Raw genomic sequence first — 26,722 nt, 5'->3', positions numbered from 1 at the left:
TTCACTCTTCTCAATGATTAATCTGTTGTATTACACAACCTCTGAGTATTTAGCTTTATCAATGACATGTACTTTAAAAATGTTTTGGAGATCCTACCAGTCTTTGAAAACATCCTTGTGCGTAGTTTCCGTTCCAGTTTGATGGATATTTTCTGCCTTGCACCGGATTATTCCTACATCTGATGGATGGATTTGGGAATCTAATTATGGTATTGATTGTTTTTGCTGATTGTCTCCCCTTGTAGCTGCTTTCTTCATTATTGTGTAAATTTAGACCATGAGCTCATGTTTAGCTAAACAGCTGACCTTGTAAGAGGCCTAGATGTGAACGCTCGTAAGTTTCAGCAGAAAGTCGGCAAAGATTTATTTGTGTCCCTCCAATGAGTGGCCCGCAAGGACCCCGTTTTCTACAAGTGTTGGTCCAATACTCCCTCTAGAGGCAGGGGACTCAGACAGGGCTGCTTTCCGGCCCCCGATCTGGGGCAGGGGCAGTGCGCGGCCTGTGGCCCGGGCAGGAGCCTCTACGCGTGTGTCCCAGGAACCCATCTGCCTGCGAATCTCGGTCACCTGGCAGGAAGATACGATGCCCCGACCTATGCTCAGGTGTGCAGCGAGGTGTACTGCGCGGACAGGTTCCACACACACTTCAAGTAAGAGGGCGGCCTGAGTGGAAAGGTGAGAGTTTGTGCAGCTGTGCAGACAAAGAAGGCACCCTTTGTCCTTGGCCTAAATGCTTGTGACACTCCACTGGGCCTGCCGGGCTCTGAGGACCCTGCCCTGGGCCCCCTGCTCCCCTGCCCTTTGTTCAGTCACAGCAGAGATGGCCACACACACTCCCTCAGTGAGGGCAGTGTTCCAACCTCCCTCAGCCCCGCCCCCTCTCCGAAGGTTACCATAGACTACAGAGGCTGCATTCTGAGGCCAGGGCGTTCTGAGAATGCCAAGGGCAGACATGATGACCTTAAATGATTTCCTCTTGTGTCAGTTTTGGTAAACTTTAGGAGCTAGGAAATGATCCCCTTTACAGAAATGTTCAAATTTACTGGCATTTCATATATTCTCTGCTATAACATTGTCCTGACTCTTTCTGTATATTCTTTACTTATGTTTTTGTTTTCCTTAATCAAAGTGTGTCTTTTAAATCTTTTCAAAGAAGATTCTTTGGTCTTACTATATCACCTGAATTTTATACGTTTTCTGTTGTATTAAGTTCTGCTCATATCTTTATTTATCTTTATTCTATGTTCTCAGGGGTTATTGTTTTCATCTTCTGATGTCAATTAAAACACTTGGTTATTCATTTTAATAAATCTTTTTAGTTATAAAGATTTGAACTTTTGAAGATTCCAGCTTACTTGTACGTTTCTAAGGGTCAGGTCCTCTCCATTGTTGCTGGCCTAAGGCTTAGTTCACCATATAGCAATGTATATATTGACCTATATTCCCCTCGACTTTCTTTGATTCCCTACATCTCACCTTTCTTTGCAGACAAGCCATTTGAAATACCCTTAACTTATTTCACAGCCAATAAGTCTTTGAAATAATGTGTATTTTTTAGAGAAATCTTATATAATTAGGCAGAAAATCTGACCTGCCATAGTTTTCAAAACAGCATAATTTCGCTCTTCTCAATGATTAATCTGTTGTATTACACAACCTTTGAGTATTTAGCTTTATCAATGACATATCCTTTAAAAATGTTTTAGAGATCCTACCAGTCTTTGAAAACATCCTTGTGCCTTGTTTCAGTTCCTGTTTTATGTATATTTTCTGCCTTGCACCCGATTATTCCTACATCTGATGGATGTCCTTGGGAATCTAATTCTGGTATTGATTGTTTATGCTGATTGGCTCCCCTTGTAGCTGCTTTCTTCATTATTGTGTAAATTTAGATCATGAGCTCATGTTTAGCTAAACAGCTGACCTTGTAAAAGGCTTAGGTGTGAACACTCGTACGTTTCAGCAGAAAGTCGGCAAAGATTTATTTGTGTCCCTCCAATGAGTGGCCCGCAAGGACCCCGTTTTCTACAAGTGTTGGTCCAATACTCCCTCTAGAGGCAGGGGACTCAGACAGGTCTGCTTTGTGGCCCCTGATCTGGGGCAGGGGCAGTGGGCGGCCTGTGGCCCGGGCAGGAGCCTCTCCGCGTGTGTCCCAGGGACATATCTGCCTGTGAACTTCGGTCACCTGGCAGGAAGCTACGATGCCCAGACCTATGCTCAGCTGTGCAGCGAGGTGTACTGTGTGGACAGGTTCCACACACACTTCAAGTAAGGGGGCGGCCTGAGTGGAAAGGTGAGAGTTTGGGCAGCTGTGCAGACAAAGAAGGCGCACTTTGGCCTGGGCCTAAATGCTTGTGACACTCCACTGGGCCTGCCGGTCTCTGAGGGCTCTGCCCTTGGTCCCCTGCACCCCTGCCCTTTGTTCAGTCACAGCAGAGATGGCCGCACCCACTCCCTCAGTCAGGGCAGTGTTCAACCTCCCTCAGCCCCACCCCCTCTCCGAAGGTGACCATAGACTACAGAGGCTGCATTCTGAGGCCAGGGCGTTCTGAGGATGCCAAGGGCAGACATGATGACCTTAAATGATTTCCTCCTGTGTCAGTTTTGGTAAACTTTAGGAGCTAGGAAATGGTCCCCTTTACAGAAATGTTCAAATTTACTGGCATTTCATATATTCTCTGCTATAACATTGTCCTGACTCTTTCTGTATATTCTTTACTTATGTTTTTGTTTTCCTTAATCAAAGTGTGTCTTTTAAACCTTTTCAAAGAAGATTCTTTGGTCTTACTATATCACCTGAATTTTATACGTTTTCTGCTGTATTAAGTTCTGCTCATATCTTTATTTATCTTTTTTCTATGTTCTCAGGGTTTATTGTTTTCATCTTCTGATGTCAGTTAAAACACTTGGTTATTCATTTAATAAATCTTTTTACTTATAAAGATTTGAACTTTTGAAGATTCCAGCTTACTTGTAAGTTTCTAAGGGTCAGGTCCTCTCCATTGTTGCTGGCCTAAGGATTAGTTCACCATATAGCAGTGTATATATTGACCTATATTCCCCTCGACTTTCTGTGATTCCCTACATCTCACCTTTCTTTGCAGACAAGCCATTTGAAATACCCTTAACATATTTCACAGCCAATAAGTCTTTGAAATAATGTGTATTTTCTAGAGAAATCTTCTATTATAATTAGGCAGAAAATCTGATCTGCCATAGTTTTCAAAACAGCATAATTTCACTCTTCTCAATGATTAATCTGTTGTATTAAACAACCTTTGAGTATTTAGCTTTATCCATGACATATCCTTTAAAAATGTTTTAGAGATCCTACCTGTCTTTGAAAACATCCTTGTGCCTTGTTTCAGTTCCAGTTTGATGGATATTTTCTGCCTTGCACCGGATTATTTCTACATCTGATGGATGGCCTTGGGAATCTAATTCTGGTATTGATTGTTATTGCTGATTGTCTCCCCTTGTAGCTGCTTTCTTCATTATTGTGTAAATTTAGACCATGAGCTCATGTTTAGCTAAACAGCTGACCTTGTAAGAGGCTTAGTTGTGAACGCTCGTGTAAGTTTCAGCAGAAAGTCAGCAAAGATTTATTTGTGTCCCTCCAATGAGTGGCCCGCAAGGACCCCGTTTTCTACAAGTGTTGGTCCAATACTCCCTCTAGAGTCAGCGGACTCAGACAGGGCTGCTTTGCAGCCCCCGATCTGGGGCAGGGGCAGTGCGCGGCCTGTGGCCCGGGCAGGAGCCTCTCCGCGTGTGTCCCAGGAACCCATCTGCCTGCGAATCTCGGTCACCTGGCAGGAAGATACGATGCCCCGACCTATGCTCAGGTGTGCAGCGAGGTGTACTGCGCGGACAGGTTCCACACACCCTTCAAGTAAGAGGGCGGCCTGAGTGGAAATGTGAGAGTTTGGGCAGCTGTGCAGACAAAGAAAGCCCCATTTGGCCTGGGCCTAAATGCTTGTGACACTCCACTGGGCCTGCCGGGCTCTGAGGGCCCTGCCCTGGGCCCCCTGCTCCCCTGCCTTTGTTCAGTCACAGCAGAGATGGCCACATCCACTCCCTCGGTGAGAGCAGTGTTCCAACCTCCCTCAGCTCCGCCCCCTCTCCGCAGGTTACCATGGACTACAGAGGCTGCATTCTGAGGCCAGGGCGTTCTGAGAATGCCAAGGGCAGACATGATGACCTTAAATGATTTCCTCTTGTGTCAGTTTTGGTAAACTTTAGGAGCTAGGAAATGGTCCCCTTTACAGAAATGTTCAAATTTACTGGCATTTCATATATTCTCTGCTCTAACATTGTCCTGACTCTTTCTGTATATTCTTTACTTATGTTTTTGTTTTCCTTAATCAAAGTGTGTCTTTTAAATCTTTTCAAAGAAGATTCTTTGGATTTACTAAATCACCTGAATTTTATACGTTTTCTGTTGTATTAAGTTCTGCTCATATCTTTATTTATCTTTTTTCTATGTTCTCAGGGTTTATTGTTTTCATCTTCTGATGTCAATTAAAACACTTGGTTATTCATTCTAATAAAAATTTTTACTTATAAAGTTTTGAACTTTTGAAGAATCCAGCTTACTTGTACGTTTCTAAGGGTCAGGTCCTCTCCATTGTTGCTGGCCTAAGGCTTAGTTCACCATATAGCAGTGTATAAATTGACCTATTTTCCCCTCGACTTTCTGTGATTCCCTACATCTCACCTTTCTTTGCAGACAAGCCATTTGAAATACCCTTAACTTATTTCACAGCCAATAAGTCTTTGAAATAATGTGTATTTTTTAGAGAAATCTTCTTATATAATTAGGCAGAAAATCTGACCTGCCATAGTTTTCAAAACAGCATAATTTCACTCTTCTCTATGATTAATCTGTTGTATTACACAACCTCTGAGTATTTAGCTTTATCAATGACATGTACTTTAAAAATGTTTTGGAGATCCTACCAGTCTTTGAAAACATCCTTGTGCCTAGTTTCAGTTCCAGTTTGATGTATATTTTCTGCCTTGCACCCGATTATTCCTACATCTGATGGATGTATTTGGGAATCTACTTCTGGTATTGATTGTTTTTGCTGATTGTCTCCCCTTGTAGCTGCTTTCTTCATTATTGTGTAAATTTAGATCATGAGCTCATGTTTAACTAAACAGCTGACCTTGTAAGAGGCTTAGGTGTGAACGCTCGTAAGTTTCAGCAGAAAGTCAGCAAAGATTTATTTGTGTCCCTCCAATGAGTGGCCCGCAAGGACCCCGTTTTCTACAAGTGTTGGTCCAATACTCCCTCTAGAGGCAGGGGACTCAGTCAGGGCTGCTTTGCGGCCCCTGATCTGGGGCAGGGGCAGTGGGCGGCCTGTGGCCTGGGCAGGAGCCTCTCCGCGTGTGTCCCAGGGACCCATCTGCCTGCGAACCTCGGTCACCTGGCAGGAAGCTACGATGCCGCGACCTATGCTCAGCTGTGCAGCGAGTTGTACTGCGCGGACAGGTTCCACACACACTTCAAGTAAGAGGGCGGCCTGAGTGGAAAGGTGAGAGTTTGGGCAGCTGTGCAGACAAAGAAGGCGCACTTTGACCTGGGCCAAAATGCTTGTGACACTCCACTGGGCCTGCCGGGCTCTGAGGGCCCTGCCCTGGGCCCCCTGCTCCCCTGCCCTTTGTTCAGTCACAGCAGAGATGGCCACACACACTCCCTCAGTGAGGGCAGTGTTCCAACCTCCCTCAACCCAGCCCCCTCTCCGCAGGGTACCATGGACTACAGAGGCTGCATTCTGAGTCCAGGGCGTTCCCAGAATGCCAAGGGCAGACATGATGACTTTCAATGATTTCCTCTTCTGTCAGTTTTGGTAAACTTTAGGAGCTAGGAAATGGTCCCCTTTACAGAAATGTTCAAATTTACTGTCATTTCATATATTCTCTGCTATAACATTGTCCTGACTCTTTCTGTATATTCTTTACTTATGTTTTTGTTTTCCTTAATCAAAGTGTGTCTTTTAAATCTTTTCAAAGAAGATTCTTTGGTCTTACTATATCACCTGAATTTTATACGTTTTCTGCTGTATTAAGTTCTGCTCATATCTTTATTTATCTTTTTTCTATGTTCTCAGGGTTTATTGTTTTCATCTTCTGATGTCAGTTAAAACACTTGGTTATTCATTTTAATAAATCTTTTTACTTATAAAGATTTGAACTTTTGAAGATTCCAGCTTACTTGTAAGTTTCTAAGGGTCAGGTCCTCTCCATTGTTGCTGGCCTAAGGCTTAGTTCACCATATAGCAATGTATATATTGACCTATTTTCCCCTCGACTTTCTGTGATTCCCTACATCTCACCTTTCTTTGCAGACAAGCCATTTGAAATACCCTTAACTTATTTCACAGCCAATAAGTCTTTGAAATAATGTGTATTTTTTAGAGAAATCTTCTTATATAATTAGGCAGAAAATCTGACCTGCCATAGTTTTCAAAACAGCATAATTTCACTCTTCTCAATGATTAATCTGTTGTATTACACAACCTCTGAGTATTTAGCTTTATCAATGACATGTACTTTAAAAATGTTTTGGAGATCCTACCAGTCTTTGAAAACATCCTTGTGCCTAGTTTCAGTTCCAGTTTGATGTATATTTTCTGCCTTGCACCGGATTATTCCTACATCTGATGGATGGATTTGGGAATCTAATTCTGGTATTGATTGTTTTTGCTGATTGTCTCCCCTTGTAGCTGCTTTCTTCATTATTGTGTAAATTTAGACCATGAGCTCATGTTTAGCTAAACAGCTGACCTTGTAAGAGGCCTAGATGTGAACACTCGTAAGTTTCAACAGAAAGTCGGCAACGATTTATTTGTGTCCCTCCAATGAGTGGCCCGCAAGGACCCCGTTTTCTACAAGTGTTGGTCCAATACTCCCTCTAGAGGCAGGGGACTCAGACAGGGCTGCTTTGCGGCCCCCGATCTGGGGCAGGGGCAGTGCGCGGCCTGTGGCCCGGGCAGGAGCCTCTCCGCGTGTGTCCCAGGAACCCATCTGCCTGTGAATCTCGGTCACCTGGCAGGAAGATACGATGCCCCGACCTATGCTCAGGTGTGCAGCGAGGTGTACTGCGCGGACAGGTTCCACACACACTTCAAGTAATAGGGCGGCCTGAGTGGAAAGGTGAGAGTTTGTGCTGCTGTGCAGACAAAGAAGGCACCCTTTGGCCTTGGCCTAAATGCTTGTGACACTCCACTGGGCCTGTCGGGCTCTGAGGGCCCTGCCCTGGGCCCCCTGCTCCCCTGCCCTTTGTTCAGTCACAGCAGAGATGGCCACACACACTCCCTCAGTGAGGGCAGTGTTCCAACCTCCCTCAGCCCCGCCCCCTCTCCGAAGGTTACCATAGACTACAGAGGCTGCATTCTGAGGCCAGGGCGTTCTGAGAATGCCAAGGGCAGACATGATGACCTTAAATGATTTCCTCTTGTGTCAGTTTTGGTAAACTTTAGGAGCTAGGAAATGGTCCCCTTTACAGACATGTTCAAATTTACTGGCATTTCATATATTCTCTGCTATAACATTGTCCTGACTCTTTCTGTATATTCTTTACTTATGTTTTTGTTTTCCTTAATCAAAGTGTGTCTTTTAAATCTTTTCAAAGAAGATTCTTTGGTCTTACTATATCACCTGAATTTTATACGTTTTCTGTTGTATTAAGTTCTGCTCATATCTTTATTTATCTTTTTTCTATGTTCTCAGGGGTTATTGTTTTCATCTTCTGATGTCAATTAAAACACTTGGTTATTCATTTTAATAAATCTTTTTAGTTATAAAGATTTGAACTTTTGAAGATTCCAGCTTACTTGTACGTTTCTAAGGGTCAGGTCCTCTCCATTGTTGCTGGCCTAAGGCTTAGTTCACCATATAGCAATGTATATATTGACCTATATTCCCCTCGACTTTCTGTGATTCCCTACATCTCACCTTTCTTTGCAGACAAGCCATTTGAAATACCCTTAACTTATTTCACAGCCAATAAGTCTTTGAAATAATGTGTATTTTTTAGAGAAATCTTATATAATTAGGCAGAAAATCTGACCTGCCATAGTTTTCAAAACAGCATAATTTCGCTCTTCTCAATGATTAATCTGTTGTATTACACAACCTTTGAGTATTTAGCTTTATCAATGACATATCCTTTAAAAATGTTTTAGAGATCCTACCAGTCTTTGAAAACATCCTTGTGCCTTGTTTCAGTTCCTGTTTTATGTATATTTTCTGCCTTGCACCCGATTATTCCTACATCTGATGGATGTCCTTGGGAATCTAATTCTGGTATTGATTGTTTATGCTGATTGGCTCCCCTTGTAGCTGCTTTCTTCATTATTGTGTAAATTTAGATCATGAGCTCATGTTTAGCTAAACAGCTGACCTTGTAAAAGGCTTAGGTGTGAACACTCGTAAGTTTCAGCAGAAAGTCGGCAAAGATTTATTTGTGTCCCTCCAATGAGTGGCCCGCAAGGACCCCGTTTTCTACAAGTGTTGGTCCAATACTCCCTCTAGAGGCAGGGGACTCAGACAGGTCTGCTTTGCGGCCCCTGATCTGGGGCAGGGGCAGTGGGCGGCCTGTGGCCCAGGCAGGAGGCTCTCCGCGTGTGTCCCAGGGACCCATCTGCCTGTGAACTTCGGTCACCTGGCAGGAAGCTACGATGCCCAGACCTATGCTCAGCTGTGCAGCGAGGTGTACTGTGTGGACAGGTTCCACACACACTTCAAGTAAGGGGGCGGCCTGAGTGGAAAGGTGAGAGTTTGGGCAGCTGTGCAGACAAAGAAGGCGCACTTTGGCCTGGGCCTAAATGCTTGTGACACTCCACTGGGCCTGCCGGTCTCTGAGGGCTCTGCCCTTGGTCCCCTGCACCCCTGCCCTTTGTTCAGTCACAGCAGAGATGGCCGCACCCACTCCCTCAGTCAGGGCAGTGTTCAACCTCCCTCAGCCCCACCCCCTCTCCGAAGGTTACCATAGACTACAGAGGCTGCATTCTGAGGCCAGGGCGTTCTGAGGATGCCAAGGGCAGACATGATGACCTTAAATGATTTCCTCCTGTGTCAGTTTTGGTAAACTTTAGGAGCTAGGAAATGGTCCCCTTTACAGAAATGTTCAAATTTACTGGCATTTCATATATTCTCTGCTATAACATTGTCCTGACTCTTTCTGTATATTCTTTACTTATGTTTTTGTTTTCCTTAATCAAAGTGTGTCTTTTAAACCTTTTCAAAGAAGATTCTTTGGTCTTACTATATCACCTGAATTTTATACGTTTTCTGCTGTATTAAGTTCTGCTCATATCTTTATTTATCTTTTTTCTATGTTCTCAGGGTTTATTGTTTTCATCTTCTGATGTCAGTTAAAACACTTGGTTATTCATTTAATAAATCTTTTTACTTATAAAGATTTGAACTTTTGAAGATTCCAGCTTACTTGTAAGTTTCTAAGGGTCAGGTCCTCTCCATTGTTGCTGGCCTAAGGATTAGTTCACCATATAGCAGTGTATATATTGACCTATATTCCCCTCGACTTTCTGTGATTCCCTACATCTCACCTTTCTTTGCAGACAAGCCATTTGAAATACCCTTAACTTATTTCACAGCCAATAAGTCTTTGAAATAATGTGTATTTTCTAGAGAAATCTTCTATTATAAATAGGCAGAAAATCTGATCTGCCATAGTTTTCAAAACAGCATAATTTCACTCTTCTCAATGATTAATCTGTTGTATTAAACAACCTTTGAGTATTTAGCTTTATCCATGACATATCCTTTAAAAATGTTTTAGAGATCCTACCAGTCTTTGAAAACATCCTTGTGCCTTGTTTCAGTTCCAGTTTGATGGATATTTTCTGCCTTGCACCGGATTATTTCTACATCTGATGGATGGCCTTGGGAATCTAATTCTGGTATTGATTGTTATTGCTGATTGTCTCCCCTTGTAGCTGCTTTCTTCATTATTGTGTAAATTTAGACCATGAGCTCATGTTTAGCTAAACAGCTGACCTTGTAAGAGGCTTAGTTGTGAACGCTCGTGTAAGTTTCAGCAGAAAGTCAGCAAAGATTTATTTGTGTCCCTCCAATGAGTGGCCCGCAAGGACCCCGTTTTCTACAAGTGTTGGTCCAATACTCCCTCTAGAGTCAGCGGACTCAGACAGGGCTGCTTTGCAGCCCCCGATCTGGGGCAGGGGCAGTGGGCGGCCTGTGGCCCGGGCAGGAGCCTCTCCGCGTGTGTCCCAGGAACCCATCTGCCTGCGAATCTCGGTCACCTGGCAGGAAGATACGATGCCCCGACCTATGCTCAGGTGTGCAGCGAGGTGTACTGCGCGGACAGGTTCCACACACCCTTCAAGTAAGGGGGCGGCCTGAGTGGAAAGGTGAGAGTTTGTGCAGCTGTGCAGACAAAGAAGGCACCCTTTGGCCTTGGCCTAAATGCTTGTGACACTCCACTGGGCCTGCCGGGCTCTGAGTGCCCTGCCCAGGGCCCCCTGCTCCCCTGCCCTTTGTTCAGTCACAGCAGAGATGGCCACACACACTCCCTCAGTGAGGGCAGTGTTCCAACCTCCCTCAGCCCCGCCCCCTCTCCGAAGGTTACCATAGACTACAGAGGCTGCATTCTGAGGCCAGGGCGTTCTGAGAATGCCAAGGGCAGACATGATGACCTTAAATGATTTCCTCTTGTGTCAGTTTTGGTAAACTTTAGGAGCTAGGAAATGGTCCCCTTTACAGAAATGTTCAAATTTACTGGCATTTCATATATTCTCTGCTATAACATTGTCCTGACTCTTTCTGTATATTCTTTACATATGTTTTTGTTTTCCTTAATCAAAGTGTGTCTTTTAAATCTTTTCAAAGAAGATTCTTTGGTCTTACTATATCACCTGAATTTTATACGTTTTCTGTTGTATTAAGTTCTGCTCATATCTTTATTTATCTTTTTTCTATGTTCTCAGGTTTTATTGTTTTCATCTTCTGATGTCAATTAAAACACTTGGTTATTCATTTTAATAAATCTTTTTAGTTATAAAGATTTGAACTTTTGAAGATTCCAGCTTACTTGTACGTTTCTAAGGGTCAGGTCCTCTCCATTGTTGCTGGCCTAAGGCTTAGTTCACCATATAGCAATGTATATATTAACCTATTTTCCCCTCGACTTTCTGTGATTCCCTACATCTCACCTTTCTTTGCAGACAAGCCATTTGAAATACCCTTAACTTATTTCACAGCCAATAAGTCTTTGATATAATGTGTATTTTTTAGAGAAATCTTCTTATATAATTAGGCAGAAAATCTGACCTGCCATAGTTTTCAAAACAGCATAATTTCACTCTTCTCAATGATTAATCTGTTGTATTACACAACCTCTGAGTATTTAGCTTTATCAATGACATGTACTTTAAAAATGTTTTGGAGATCCTACCAGTCTTTGAAAACATCCTTGTGCGTAGTTTCCGTTCCAGTTTGATGGATATTTTCTGCCTTGCACCGGATTATTCCTACATCTGATGGATGGATTTGGGAATCTAATTATGGTATTGATTGTTTTTGCTGATTGTCTCCCCTTGTAGCTGCTTTCTTCATTATTGTGTAAATTTAGACCATGAGCTCATGTTTAGCTAAACAGCTGACCTTGTAAGAGGCCTAGATGTGAACGCTCGTAAGTTTCAGCAGAAAGTCGGCAAAGATTTATTTGTGTCCCTCCAATGAGTGGCCCGCAAGGACCCCGTTTTCTACAAGTGTTGGTCCAATACTCCCTCTAGAGGCAGGGGACTCAGATAGGGCTGCTTTCCGGCCCCCGATCTGGGGCAGGGGCAGTGCGCGGCCTGTGGCCCGGGCAGGAGCCTCTACGCGTGTGTCCCAGGAACCCATCTGCCTGCGAATCTCGGTCACCTGGCAGGAAGATACGATGCCCCGACCTATGCTCAGGTGTGCAGCGAGGTGTACTGCGCGGACAGGTTCCACACACACTTCAAGTAAGAGGGCGGCCTGAGTGGAAAGGTGAGAGTTTGTGCAGCTGTGCAGACAAAGAAGGCACCCTTTGTCCTTGGCCTAAATGCTTGTGACACTCCACTGGGCCTGCCGGGCTCTGAGGACCCTGCCCTGGGCCCCCTGCTCCCCTGCCCTTTGTTCAGTCACAGCAGAGATGGCCACACACACTCCCTCAGTGAGGGCAGTGTTCCAACGTCCCTCAGCCCCGCCCCCTCTCCGAAGGTTACCATAGACTACAGAGGCTGCATTCTGAGGCCAGGGCGTTCTGAGAATGCCAAGGGCAGACATGATGACCTTAAATGATTTCCTCTTGTGTCAGTTTTGGTAAACTTTAGGAGCTAGGAAATGGTCCCCTTTACAGAAATGTTCAAATTTACTGGCATTTCATATATTCTCTGCTGTAACATTGTCCTGACTCTTTCTGTATATTCTTTACATATGTTTTTGTTTTCCTTAATCAAAGTGTGTCTTTTAAATCTTTTCAAAGAAGATTCTTTGGTCTTACTATATCACCTGAATTTTATACGTTTTCTATTGTATTAAGTTCTGCTCATATCTTTATTTATCTTTTTTCTATGTTCTCAGGGTTTATTGTTTTCATCTTCTGATGTCAATTAAAACACTTGGTTATTCATTTTAATAAATCTTTTTACTTATAAAGATTTGAACTTTTGAAGATTCCAGCTTACTTGTACGTTTCTAAGGGTCAGGTCCTCTCCATTGTTGCTGGCCTAAGGCTTAGTTCACCATATAGCAATGTATATATTGACCTATATTCCCCTCGACTTTCTGTGATTCCCTACATCTCACCTTTCTTTGCAGACAAGCCATTTGAAATACCCTTAACTTATTTCACAGCCAATAAGTCTTTGAAATAATGTGTATTTTTTAGAGAAATCTTATATAATTAGGCAGAAAATCTGACCTGCCATAGTTTTCAAAACAGCATAATTTCACTCTTCTCAATGATTAATCTGTTGTATTACACAACCTTTGAGTATTTAGCTTTATCCATGACATATCCTTTAAAAATGTTTTAGAGATCCTACCAGTCTTTGAAAAAAACCTTGTGCCTTGTTTCATTTCCAGTTTGATGTATATTTTCTGCCTTGCACCCGATTATTCCTACATCTGATGGATGGCCTTGGAAATCTAATTCTGGTATTGATTGTTTTTGCTGATTGGCTCCCCTTGTAGCTGCTTTCTTCATTATTCTGTAAATTTAGATCATGAGCTCATGTTTAGCTAAACAGCTGACCTTGTAAAAGGCTTAGGTGTGAACACTCGTAAGTTTCAGCAGAAAGTCGGCAAAGATTTATTTGTGTCCCTCCAATGAGTGGCCCGCAAGGACCCCGTTTTCTACAAGTGTTGGTCCAATACTCCCTCTAGAGGCAGGGGACTCAGACAGGTCTGCTTTGCGGCCCCTGATCTGGGGCTGGGGCAGTGGGCGGCCTGTGGCCCGGGCAGGAGCCTCTCCGCGTGTGTCCTAGGGACCCATCTGCCTGCGAACTTCGGTCACCTGGCAGGAAGCTACGATGCCCAGACCTATGCTCAGCTGTGCAGCGAGGTGTACTGTGTGGACAGGTTCCACACACACTTCAAGTAATTGGGCGGCCTCAGTGGAAAGGTGAGAGTTTGGGCAGCTGTGCAGACAAAGAAGGCGCACTTTGGCCTGGGCCTAAATGCTTGTGACACTCCACTGGGCCTGCCGGGCTCTGAGGGCCCTGCCCTGGGCCCCCTGCACCCTTGCCCTTTGTTCAGTCACAGCAGAGATGGCCGCACCCACTCCCTCAGTCAGGGCAGTGTTCAACCTCCCTCAGCCACGCCCCCTCTCCGAAGGTTACCATAGACTACAGAGGCTGCATTCTGAGGCCAGGGCGTTCTGAGAATGCCAAGGGCAGACATGATGACCTTAAATGATTTCCTCCTGTGTCAGTTTTGGTAAACTTTAGGAGCTAGGAAATGGTCCCCTTTACAGAAATGTTCAAATTTACTGGCATTTCATATATTCTCTGCTATAACATTGTCCTGACTCTTTCTGTATATTCTTTACTTATGTTTTTGTTTTCCTTAATCAAAGTGTGTCTTTTAAATCTTTTCAAAGAAGATTCTTTGGTCTTACTATATCACCTGAATTTTATACGTTTTCTGCTGTATTAAGTTCTGCTCATATCTTTATTTATCTTTTTTCTATGTTCTCAGGGTTTATTGTTTTCATCTTCTGATGTCAATTAAAACACTTGGTTATTCATTTTAATAAATCTTTTTACTTATAAAGATTTGAACTTTTGAAGATTCCAGCTTACTTGTACGTTTCTCAGGGTCAGGTCCTCTCCATTGTTGCTGGCCTAAGGCTTAGTTCACCATATAGCAGTGTATATATTGACCTATTTTCCCCTCGACTTTCTGTGATTCCCTACATCTCACCTTTCTTTGCAGACAAGCCATTTGAAATACCCTTAACTTATTTCACAGCCAATAAGTCTTTGAAATAATGTGTATTTTTTAAAGAAATCTTCTATTATATTTAGGCAGAAAATCTGATCTGCCATAGTTTTCAAAACAGCATAATTTCACTCTTCTCAATGATTAATCTGTTGTATTACACAACCTTTGAGTATTTAGCTTTATCCATGACATATCCTTTAAAAATGTTTTAGAGATCCTACCAGTCTTTGAAAACATCCTTGTGCCTTGTTTCAGTTCCAGTTTGATGGATATTTTCTGCCTTGCACCGGATTATTTCTACATCTGATGGATGGCCTTGGGAATCTAATTCTGGTATTGACTGTTTTTGCTGATTGTCTCCCCTTGTAGCTGCTTTCTTCATTATTGTGTAAATTTAGACCATGAGCTCATGTTTAGCTAAACAGCTGACCTTGTAAGAGCCTTAGGTGTGAACGCTCGTAAGTTTCAGCAGAAAGTCAGCAAAGATTTATTTGTGTCCCTCCAATGAGTGGCCCACAAGCACCCCGTTTTCTACAAGTGTTGGTCCAATACTCCCTCTAGAGTCAGCGGACTCAGACAGGGCTGCTTTGCGGCCCCCGATCTGGGGCAGGGGCAGTGGGCGGCCTGTGGCCCGGGCAGGAGCCTCTCCACGTGTGTCCCAGGAACCCATCTGCCTGCGAACCTCGGTCACCTGGCAGGAAGCTACGATGCCCCAACTTATGCTCAGCTGTGCAGCGAGGTGTACTGCGCGGACAGGTTCAACACACCCTTCAAATAAGAGGGCGGCCTGAGTGGAAATGTCAGAGTTTGGGTAGCTGTGCAGACAAAGAAAGCCCCATTTGGCCTGGGCCTAAATGCTTGTGACACTCCACTGGGCCTGCCGGGCTCTGAGGGCCCTGCCCTGGGCCCCCTGCTCCCCTGCAGTTGTTCAGTCACAGCAGAGATGGCTACATCCACTCCCTCAGTGAGAGCAGTGTTCCAACCTCCCTCAGCTCCGCCCCCTCTCCGCAGGTTACCATGGACTACAGAGGCTGCATTCTGAGGCCAGGGCGTTCTGAGAATGCCAAGGGCAGACATGATGACCTTAAATGATTTCCTCTTGTGTCAGTTTTGGTAAACTTTAGGAGCTAGGAAATGGTCCCCTTTACAGAAATGTTCAAATTTACTGGCATTTCATATATTCTCTGCTCTAACATTGTCCTGAATCTTTCTGTATATTCTTTACTTATGTTTTTGTTTTCCTTAATCAAATTGTGTCTTTTAAATCTTTTCAAAGAAGATTCTTTGGATTTACTAAATCACCTGAATTTTATACGTTTTCTGTTGTATTAAGTTCTGCTCATATCTTTATTTATCTTTTTTCTATGTTCTCAGGGTTTATTGTTTTCATCTTCTGATGTCAATTAAAACACTTGGTTATTCATTCTAATAAAAATTTTTACTTATAAAGTTTTGAACTTTTGAAGAATCCAGCTTACTTGTACGTTTCTAAGGGTCAGGTCCTCTCCATTGTTGCTGGCCTAAGGCTTAGTTCACCATATAGCAATGTATATATTGACCTATTTTCCCCTCGACTTTCTGTGATTCCCTACATCTCACCTTTCTTTGCAGACAAGCCATTTGAAATACCCTTAACTTATTTCACAGCCAATAAGTCTTTGAAATAATGTGTATTTTTTAAAGAAATCTTCTATTATATTTAGGCAGAAAATCTGATCTGCCACAGTTTTCAAAACAGCATAATTTCACTCTTCTCAATGATTAATCTGTTGTATTACACAACCTTTGAGTATTTAGCTTTATCCATGACATATCCTTTAAAAATGTTTTAGAGATCCTACCAGTCTTTGAAAACATCCTTGTGCCTTGTTTCAGTTCCAGTTTGATGGATATTTTCTGCCTTGCACCGGATTATTTCTACATCTGATGGATGGCCTTGGGAATCTAATTCTGGTATTGACTGTTTTTGCTGATTGTCTCCCCTTGTAGCTGCTTTCTTCATTATTGTGTAAATTTAGACCATGAGCTCATGTTTAGCTAAACAGCTGACCTTGTAAGAGCCTTAGGTGTGAACGCTCGTAAGTTTCAGCAGAAAGTCAGCAAAGATTTATTTGTGTCCCTCCAATGAGTGGCCCACAAGCACCCCGTTTTCTACAAGTGTTGGTCCAATACTCCCTCTAGAGTCAGCGGACTCAGACAGGGCTGCTTTGCGGCCCCCGATCTGGGGCAGGGGCAGTGGGCGGCCTGTGGCCCGGGCAGGAGCCTCTCCACGTGTGTCCCAGGAACCCATCTGCCTGCGAACCTCGGTCACCTGGCAGGAAGCTACGATGCCCCAACTTATGCTCAGCTGTGCAGCGAGGTGTACTGCGCGGACAGGTTCAACACACCCTTCAAATAAGAGGGCGGCCTGAGTGGAAATGTCAGAGTTTGGGTAGCTGTGCAGACAAAGAAAGCCCCATTTGGCCTGGGCCTAAATGCTTGTGACACTCCACTGGGCCTGCCGGGCTCTGAGGGCCCTGCCCTGGGCCCCCTGCTCCCCTGCAGTTGTTCAGTCACAGCAGAGATGGCTACATCCACTCCCTCAGTGAGAGCAGTGTTCCAACCTCCCTCAGCTCCGCCCCCTCTCCGCAGGTTACCATGGACTACAGAGGCTGCATTCTGAGGCCAGGGCGTTCTGAGAATGCCAAGGGCAGACATGATGACCTTAAATGATTTCCTCTTGTGTCAGTTTTGGTAAACTTTAGGAGCTAGGAAATGGTCCCCTTTACAGAAATGTTCAAATTTACTGGCATTTCATATATTCTCTGCTCTAACATTGTCCTGAATCTTTCTGTATATTCTTTACTTATGTTTTTGTTTTCCTTAATCAAATTGTGTCTTTTAAATCTTTTCAAAGAAGATTCTTTGGATTTACTAAATCACCTGAATTTTATACGTTTTCTGTTGTATTAAGTTCTGCTCATATCTTTATTTATCTTTTTTCTATGTTCTCAGGGTTTATTGTTTTCATCTTCTGATGTCAATTAAAACACTTGGTTATTCATTCTAATAAAAATTTTTACTTATAAAGTTTTGAACTTTTGAAGAATCCAGCTTACTTGTACGTTTCTAAGGGTCAGGTCCTCTCCATTGTTGCTGGCCTAAGGCTTAGTTCACCATATAGCAATGTATATATTGACCTATTTTCCCCTCGACTTTCTGTGATTCCCTACATCTCACCTTTCTTTGCAGACAAGCCATTTGAAATACCCTTAACTTATTTCACAGCCAATAAGTCTTTGAAATAATGTGTATTTTTTAAAGAAATCTTCTATTATATTTAGGCAGAAAATCTGATCTGCCACAGTTTTCAAAACAGCATAATTTCACTCTTCTCAATGATTAATCTGTTGTATTACACAACCTTTGAGTATTTAGCTTTATCCATGACATATCCTTTAAAAATGTTTTAGAGATCCTACCAGTCTTTGAAAACATCCTTGTGCCTTGTTTCAGTTCCAGTTTGATGGATATTTTCTGCCTTGCACCGGATTATTTCTACATCTGATGGATGGCCTTGGGAATCTAATTCTGGTATTGACTGTTTTTGCTGATTGTCTCCCCTTGTAGCTGCTTTCTTCATTATTGTGTAAATTTAGACCATGAGCTCATGTTTAGCTAAACAGCTGACCTTGTAAGAGCCTTAGGTGTGAACGCTCGTAAGTTTCAGCAGAAAGTCAGCAAAGATTTATTTGTGTCCCTCCAATGAGTGGCCCACAAGCACCCCGTTTTCTACAAGTGTTGGTCCAATACTCCCTCTAGAGTCAGCGGACTCAGACAGGGCTGCTTTGCGGCCCCCGATCTGGGGCAGGGGCAGTGGGCGGCCTGTGGCCCGGGCAGGAGCCTCTCCACGTGTGTCCCAGGAACCCATCTGCCTGCGAACCTCGGTCACCTGGCAGGAAGCTACGATGCCCCAACTTATGCTCAGCTGTGCAGCGAGGTGTACTGCGCGGACAGGTTCAACACACCCTTCAAATAAGAGGGCGGCCTGAGTGGAAATGTCAGAGTTTGGGTAGCTGTGCAGACAAAGAAAGCCCCATTTGGCCTGGGCCTAAATGCTTGTGACACTCCACTGGGCCTGCCGGGCTCTGAGGGCCCTGCCCTGGGCCCCCTGCTCCCCTGCAGTTGTTCAGTCACAGCAGAGATGGCTACATCCACTCCCTCAGTGAGAGCAGTGTTCCAACCTCCCTCAGCTCCGCCCCCTCTCCGCAGGTTACCATGGACTACAGAGGCTGCATTCTGAGGCCAGGGCGTTCTGAGAATGCCAAGGGCAGACATGATGACCTTAAATGATTTCCTCTTGTGTCAGTTTTGGTAAACTTTAGGAGCTAGGAAATGGTCCCCTTTACAGAAATGTTCAAATTTACTGGCATTTCATATATTCTCTGCTCTAACATTGTCCTGAATCTTTCTGTATATTCTTTACTTATGTTTTTGTTTTCCTTAATCAAATTGTGTCTTTTAAATCTTTTCAAAGAAGATTCTTTGGATTTACTAAATCACCTGAATTTTATACGTTTTCTGTTGTATTAAGTTCTGCTCATATCTTTATTTATCTTTTTTCTATGTTCTCAGGGTTTATTGTTTTCATCTTCTGATGTCAATTAAAACACTTGGTTATTCATTCTAATAAAAATTTTTACTTATAAAGTTTTGAACTTTTGAAGAATCCAGCTTACTTGTACGTTTCTAAGGGTCAGGTCCTCTCCATTGTTGCTGGCCTAAGGCTTAGTTCACCATATAGCAATGTATATATTGACCTATTTTCCCCTCGACTTTCTGTGATTCCCTACATCTCACCTTTCTTTGCAGACAAGCCATTTGAAATACCCTTAACTTATTTCACAGCCAATAAGTCTTTGAAATAATGTGTATTTTTTAGAGAAATCTTCTATTAAAATTAGGCAGAAAATCTGACCTGCCATAGTTTTCAAAACAGCATAATTTCACTCTTCTCAATGATTAATCTGTTGTATTACACAACCTCTGAGTATTTAGCTTTATCAATGACATGTACTTTAAAAATGTTTTGGAGATCCTACCAGTCTTTGAAAACATCCTTGTGCGTAGTTTCAGTTCCAGTTTGATGTATATTTTCTGCCTTGCACCGGATTATTCCTACATCTGATGGATGTATTTGGGAATCTACTTCTGGTATTGATTGTTTTTGCTGATTGTCTCCCCTTGTAGCTGCTTTCTTCATTATTGTGTAAATTTAGATCATGAGCTCATGTTTAGCTAAACAGCTGACCTTGTAAGAGGCTTAGGTGTGAACGCTCGTAAGTTTCAGCAGAAAGTCAGCAAAGATTTATTTGTGTCCCTCCAATGAGTGGCCCGCAAGGACCCCGTTTTCTACAAGTGTTGGTCCAATACTCCCTCTAGAGGCAGGGGACTCAGTCAGGGCTGCTTTGCGGCCCCTGATCTGGCGCAGGGGCTGTGGGCGGCCTGTGGCGTGGGCAGGAGCCTCTCCGCGTGTGTCCCAGGGACCCATCTGCCTGCGAACCTCGGTCACCTGGCAGGAAGCTACGATGCCGCGACCTATGCTCAGCTGTGCAGCGAGTTGTACTGCGCGGACAGGTTCCACACACACTTCAAGTAAGAGGGCGGCCTGAGTGGAAAGGTGAGAGTTTGGGCAGCTGTGCAGACAAAGAAGGCGCACTTTGACCTGGGCCAAAATGCTTGTGACACTCCACTGGGCCTGCCGGGCTCTGAGGGCCCTGCCCTGGGCCCCCTGCTCCCCTGCCCTTTGTTCAGTCACAGCAGAGATGGCCACACACACTCCCTCAGTGAGGGCAGTGTTCCAACCTCCCTCAGCCCAGCCCCCTCTCCGCAGGGTACCATGGACTACAGAGGCTGCATTCTGAGTCCAGGGCGTTCCCAGAATGCCAAGGGCAGACATGATGACTTTCAATGATTTCCTCTTCTGTCAGTTTTGGTAAACTTTAGGAGCTAGGAAATGGTCCCCTTTACAGAAATGTTCAAATTTACTGGCATTTCATATATTCTCTGCTCTAACATTGTCCTGACTCTTTCTGTATATTCTTTACTTATGTTTTTGTTTTCCTTAATCAAAGTGTGTCTTTTAAATCTTTTCAAAGAAGATTCTTTGGTCTTACTATATCACCTGAATTTTATACGTTTTCTGCTGTATTAAGTTCTGCTCATATCTTTATTTATCTTTTTTCTATGTTCTCAGGGTTTATTGTTTTCATCTTCTGATGTCAGTTAAAACACTTGGTTATTCATTTTAATAAATCTTTTTACTTATAAAGATTTGAACTTTTGAAGATTCCAGCTTACTTGTAAGTTTCTAAGGGTCAGGTCCTCTCCATTGTTGCTGGCCTAAGGCTTAGTTCACCATATAGCAATGTATATATTGACCTATTTTCCCCTCGACTTTCTGTGATTCCCTACATCTCACCTTTCTTTGCAGACAAGCCATTTGAAATACCCTTAACTTATTTCACAGCCAATAAGTCTTTGAAATAATGTGTATTTTTTAGAGAAATCTTCTTATATAATTAGGCAGAAAATCTGACCTGCCATAGTTTTCAAAACAGCATAATTTCACTCTTCTCAATGATTAATCTGTTGTATTACACAACCTCTGAGTATTTAGCTTTATCAATGACATGTACTTTAAAAATGTTTTGGAGATCCTACCAGTCTTTGAAAACATACTTGTGCCTAGTTTCAGTTCCAGTTTGATGTATATTTTCTGCCTTGCACCGGATTATTCCTACATCTGATGGATGGATTTGGGAATCTAATTCTGGTATTGATTGTTTTTGCTGATTGTCTCCCCTTGTAGCTGCTTTCTTCATTATTGTGTAAATTTAGACCATGAGCTCATGTTTAGCTAAACAGCTGACCTTGTAAGAGGCCTAGATGTGAACGCTCGTAAGTTTCAGCAGAAAGTCGGCAACGATTTATTTGTGTCCCTCCAATGAGTGGCCCGCAAGGACCCCGTTTTCTACAAGTGTTGGTCCAAAACTCCCTCTAGAGGCAGGGGACTCAGACAGGGCTGCTTTGCGGCCCCCGATCTGGGGCAGGGGCCGTGCGCGGCCTGTGGCCCGGGCAGGAGTCTCTCCGCGTGTGTCCCAGGAACCCATCTGCCTGCGAATCTCGGTAACCTGGCAGGAAGATACGATGCCCCGACCTATGCTCAGGTGTGCAGCGAGGTGTACTGCGCGGACAGGTTCCACACACACTTCAAGTAATAGGGCGGCCTGAGTGGAAAGGTGAGAGTTTGTGCTGCTGTGCAGACAAAGAAGGCACCCTTTGGCCTTGGCCTAAATGCTTGTGACACTCCACTGGGCCTGTCGGGCTCTGAGGGCCCTGCCCTGGGCCCCCTGCTCCCCTGCCCTTTGTTCAGTCACAGCAGAGATGGCCACACACACTCCCTCAGTGAGGGCAGTGTTCCAACCTCCCTCAGCCCCGCCCCCTCTCCGAAGGTTACCATAGACTACAGAGGCTGCATTCTGAGGCCAGGGCGTTCTGAGAATGCCAAGGGCAGACATGATGACCTTAAATGATTTCCTCTTGTGTCAGTTTTGGTAAACTTTAGGAGCTAGGAAATGGTCCCCTTTACAGAAATGTTCAAATTTACTGGCATTTCATATATTCTCTGCTATAACATTGTCCTGACTCTTTCTGTATATTCTTTACTTATGTTTTTGTTTTCCTTAATCAAAGTGTGTCTTTTAAATCTTTTCAAAGAAGATTCTTTGGTCTTACTATATCACCTGAATTTTATATGTTTTCTGTTGTATTAAGTTCTGCTCATATCTTTATTTATCTTTTTTCTATGTTCTCAGGGTTTATTGTTTTCATCTTCTGATGTCAATTAAAACACTTGGTTATTCATTTTAATAAATCTTTTTAGTTATAAAGATTTGAACTTTTGAAGATTCCAGCTTACTTGTACGTTTCTAAGGGTCAGGTCCTCTCCATTGTTGCTGGCCTAAGGCTTAGTTCACCATATAGCAATGTATATATTGACCTATATTCCCCTCGACTTTCTGTGATTCCCTACATCTCACCTTTCTTTGCAGACAAGCCATTTGAAATACCCTTAACTTATTTCACAGCCAATAAGTCTTTGAAATAATGTGTATTTTTTAGAGAAATCTTATGTAATTAGGCAGAAAATCTAACATGCCATAGTTTTCAAAACAGCATAATTTCGCTCTTCTCAATGATTAATCTGTTGTATTACACAACCTTTGAGTATTTAGCTTTATCCATGACATATCCTTTAAAAATGTTTTAGAGATCCTACCAGTCTTTGAAAACATCTTGTGCCTTGTTTCACTTCCAGTTTGATGTATATTTTCTGCCTTGCACCCGATTATTCCTACATCTGATGGATGGACTTGGGAATCTAATTCTGGTATTGATTGTTTTTGCTGATTGGCTCCCCTTGTAGCTGCTTTCTTCATTATTGTGTAAATTTAGACCATGAGCTCATGTTTAGCTAAACAGCTGACCTTGTAAGAGGCCTAGTTGTGAATGCTCGTAAGTTTCAGCAGAAAGTCGGCAAAGATTTATTTGTGTCCCTCCAATGAGTGGCCCGCAAGGACCCCGTTTTCTACAACTGTTGGTCCAATACTCCCTCTAGAGGCAGGGGACACAGACAGGGCTGTTTTGCGGCCCCCGATCTGGGGCAGGGGCAGTGGGCGGCCTGTGGCCCGGGCAGGAGCCTCTCCGCGTGTGTCCCAGGAACACATCTGCCTGCGAATCTCGGTCACCTGGCAGGAAGATACGATGCCCCGACCTATGCTCAGCTGTGCAGCGAGGTGTACTGCACGGACAGGTTCCACACACCCTTCAAGTAAGAGGGCGGCCTGAGTGGAAAGTTGAGAGATTGTGCAGCTGTGCAGACAAAGAAGGCACCCTTTGGCCTTGGCCTAAATGCTTGTGACACTCCACCGGGCCTGCCAGGCTCTGAGGGCCCTGCCCTGGGCCCCCTGCTCCCCTGCCCTTTGTTCAGTCACAGCAGAGATGGCCACACAAACTCCCTCAGTCAGGGCAGTGTTCCAACCTCCCTCAGCCCCGCCCCCTCTCCAGGGGTTACCATGGACTACAGAGGCTGCATTCTGAGGCCAGGGCGTTCCCAGAATGCCAAGGGCAGACATGATGACCTTAAATGATTTCCTCTTGTGTCAGTTTTGGTAAACTTTAGGAGCTAGGAAATGGTCCCCTTTACAGAAATGTTCAAATTTACTGGCATTTCATATATTCTCTGCTCTAACATTGTCCTGACTCTTCCTGTATATTCTTTACTTATGTTTTTGTTTTCCTTAATCAAAGTGTGTCTTTTAAATCTTTTCAAAGAAGATTCTTTGGTCTTACTATATCACCTGAATTTTATACGTTTTCTGTTGTATTAAGTTCTGCTCATATCTTTATTTATCTTTTTTCTATGTTCTCAGGGTTTATTGTTTTCATCTTCTGATGTCAATTAAAACACTTGGTTATTCATTTTAATAAATCTTTTTAGTTATAAAGATTTGAACTTTTGAAGATTCCAGCTTACTTGTAAGTTTCTAAGGGTCAGGTCCTCTCCATTGTTGCTGGCCTAAGGCTTAGTTCACCATATAGCAATGTATATATTGACCTATATTCCCCTCGACTTTCTGTGATTCCCTACATCTCATCTTTCTTTGCAGACAAGCCATTTGAAATACCCTTAACTTATTTCACAGCCAATAAGTCTTTGAAATAATGTGTATTTTTTAGAGAAATCTTCTTATATAATTAGGCAGAAAATCTGACCTGCCATGGTTTTCAAAACAGCATAATTTCACTCTTCTCAATGATTAATCTGTTGTATTACACAACCTTTGAGTATTTAGCTTTATCAATGACATATCCTTTAAAAATGTTTTAGAGATCCTACCAGTCTTTGAAAACATCCTTGTGCCTTGTTTCAGTTCCAGTTTGATGTATATTTTCTGCCTTGCACCCGATTATTCCTACATCTGATGGATGGATTTGGGAATCTAATTCTGGTATTGATTGTTTTTGCTGATTGGCTCCCCTTGTAGCTGCTTTCTTCATTATTGTGTAAATTTAGATCATGAGCTCATGTTTAACTAAACAGCTGACCTTGTAAGAGGCTTAGGTGTGAACGCTCGTAAGTTTCAGCAGAAAGTCAGCAAAGATTTATTTGTGTCCCTCCAATGAGTGGCCCGCAAGGACCCCGTTTTCTACTAGTGTTGGTCCAATACTCCCTCTAGAGGCAGGGGACTCAGTCAGGGCTGCTTTGCGGCCCCTGATCTGGGGCAGGGGCAGTGGGCGGCCTGTGGCCTGGGCAGGAGCCTCTCCGCGTGTGTCCCAGGGACCCATCTGCCTGCGAACCTCGGTCACCTGGCAGGAAGCTACGATGCCGCGACCTATGCTCAGCTGTGCAGCGAGTTGTACTGCGCGGACAGGTTCCACACACACTTCAAGTAAGAGGGCGGCCTGAGTGGAAAGGTGAGAGTTTGGGCAGCTGTGCAGACAAAGAAGGCGCACTTTGACCTGGGCCAAAATGCTTGTGACACTCCACTGGGCCTGCCGGGCTCTGAGGGCCCTGCCCTGGGCCCCCTGCTCCCCTGCCCTTTGTTCAGTCACAGCAGAGATGGCCACACACACTCCCTCAGTGAGGGCAGTGTTCCAACCTCCCTCAGCCCAGCCCCCTCTCCGCAGGGTACCATGGACTACAGAGGCTGCATTCTGAGTCCAGGGCGTTCCCAGAATGCCAAGGGCAGACATGATGACTTTCAATGATTTCCTCTTCTGTCAGTTTTGGTAAACTTTAGGAGCTAGGAAATGGTCCCCTTTACAGAAATGTTCAAATTTACTGGCATTTCATATATTCTCTGCTATAACATTGTCCTGACTCTTTCTGTATATTCTTTACTTATGTTTTTGTTTTCCTTAATCAAAGTGTGTCTTTTAAATCTTTTCAAAGAAGATTCTTTGGTCTTACTATATCACCTGAATTTTATACGTTTTCTGCTGTATTAAGTTCTGCTCATATCTTTATTTATCTTTTTTCTATGTTCTCAGGGTTTATTGTTTTCATCTTCTGATGTCAGTTAAAACACTTGGTTATTCATTTTAATAAATCTTTTTACTTATAAAGATTTGAACTTTTGAAGATTCCAGCTTACTTGTAAGTTTCTAAGGGTCAGGTCCTCTCCATTGTTGCTGGCCTAAGGCTTAGTTCACCATATAGCAATGTATATATTGACCTATTTTCCCCTCGACTTTCTGTGATTCCCTACATCTCACCTTTCTTTGCAGACAAGCCATTTGAAATACCCTTAACTTATTTCACAGCCAATAAGTCTTTGAAATAATGTGTATTTTTTAGAGAAATCTTCTTATATAATTAGGCAGAAAATCTGACCTGCCATAGTTTTCAAAACAGCATAATTTCACTCTTCTCAATGATTAATCTGTTGTATTACACAACCTCTGAGTATTTAGCTTTATCAATGACATGTACTTTAAAAATGTTTTGGAGATCCTACCAGTCTTTGAAAACATCCTTGTGCCTAGTTTCAGTTCCAGTTTGATGTATATTTTCTGCCTTGCACCGGATTATTCCTACATCTGATGGATGGATTTGGGAATCTAATTCTGGTATTGATTGTTTTTGCTGATTGGCTCCCCTTGTAGCTGCTTTCTTCATTATTGTGTAAATTTAGACCATGAGCTCATGTTTAGCTAAACAGCTGACCTTGTAAGAGGCCTAGATGTGAACGCTCGTAAGTTTCAACAGAAAGTCGGCAACGATTTATTTGTGTCCCTCCAATGAGTGGCCCGCAAGGACCCCGTTTTCTACAAGTGTTGGTCCAATACTCCCTCTAGAGGCAGGGGACTCAGACAGGGCTGCTTTGCGGCCCCCGATCTGGGGCAGGGGCAGTGCGCGGCCTGTGGCCCGGGCAGGAGCCTCTCCGCGTGTGTCCCAGGAACCCATCTGCCTGTGAATCTCGGTCACCTGGCAGGAAGATACGATGCCCCGACCTATGCTCAGGTGTGCAGCGAGGTGTACTGCGCGGACAGGTTCCACACACACTTCAAGTAATAGGGCGGCCTGAGTGGAAAGGTGAGAGTTTGTGCTGCTGTGCAGACAAAGAAGGCACCCTTTGGCCTTGGCCTAAATGCTTGTGACACTCCACTGGGCCTGTCGGGCTCTGAGGGCCCTGCCCTGGGCCCCCTGCTCCCCTGCCCTTTG

Source organism: Mesoplodon mirus, assembly GCF_964341445.2.
Source record: "Mesoplodon mirus genome assembly, chromosome: 1".
In the NCBI taxonomy this organism is placed as follows: domain Eukaryota; kingdom Metazoa; phylum Chordata; class Mammalia; order Artiodactyla; family Ziphiidae; genus Mesoplodon; species Mesoplodon mirus.
Note: the sequence above shows the minus strand (reverse complement) of the source record.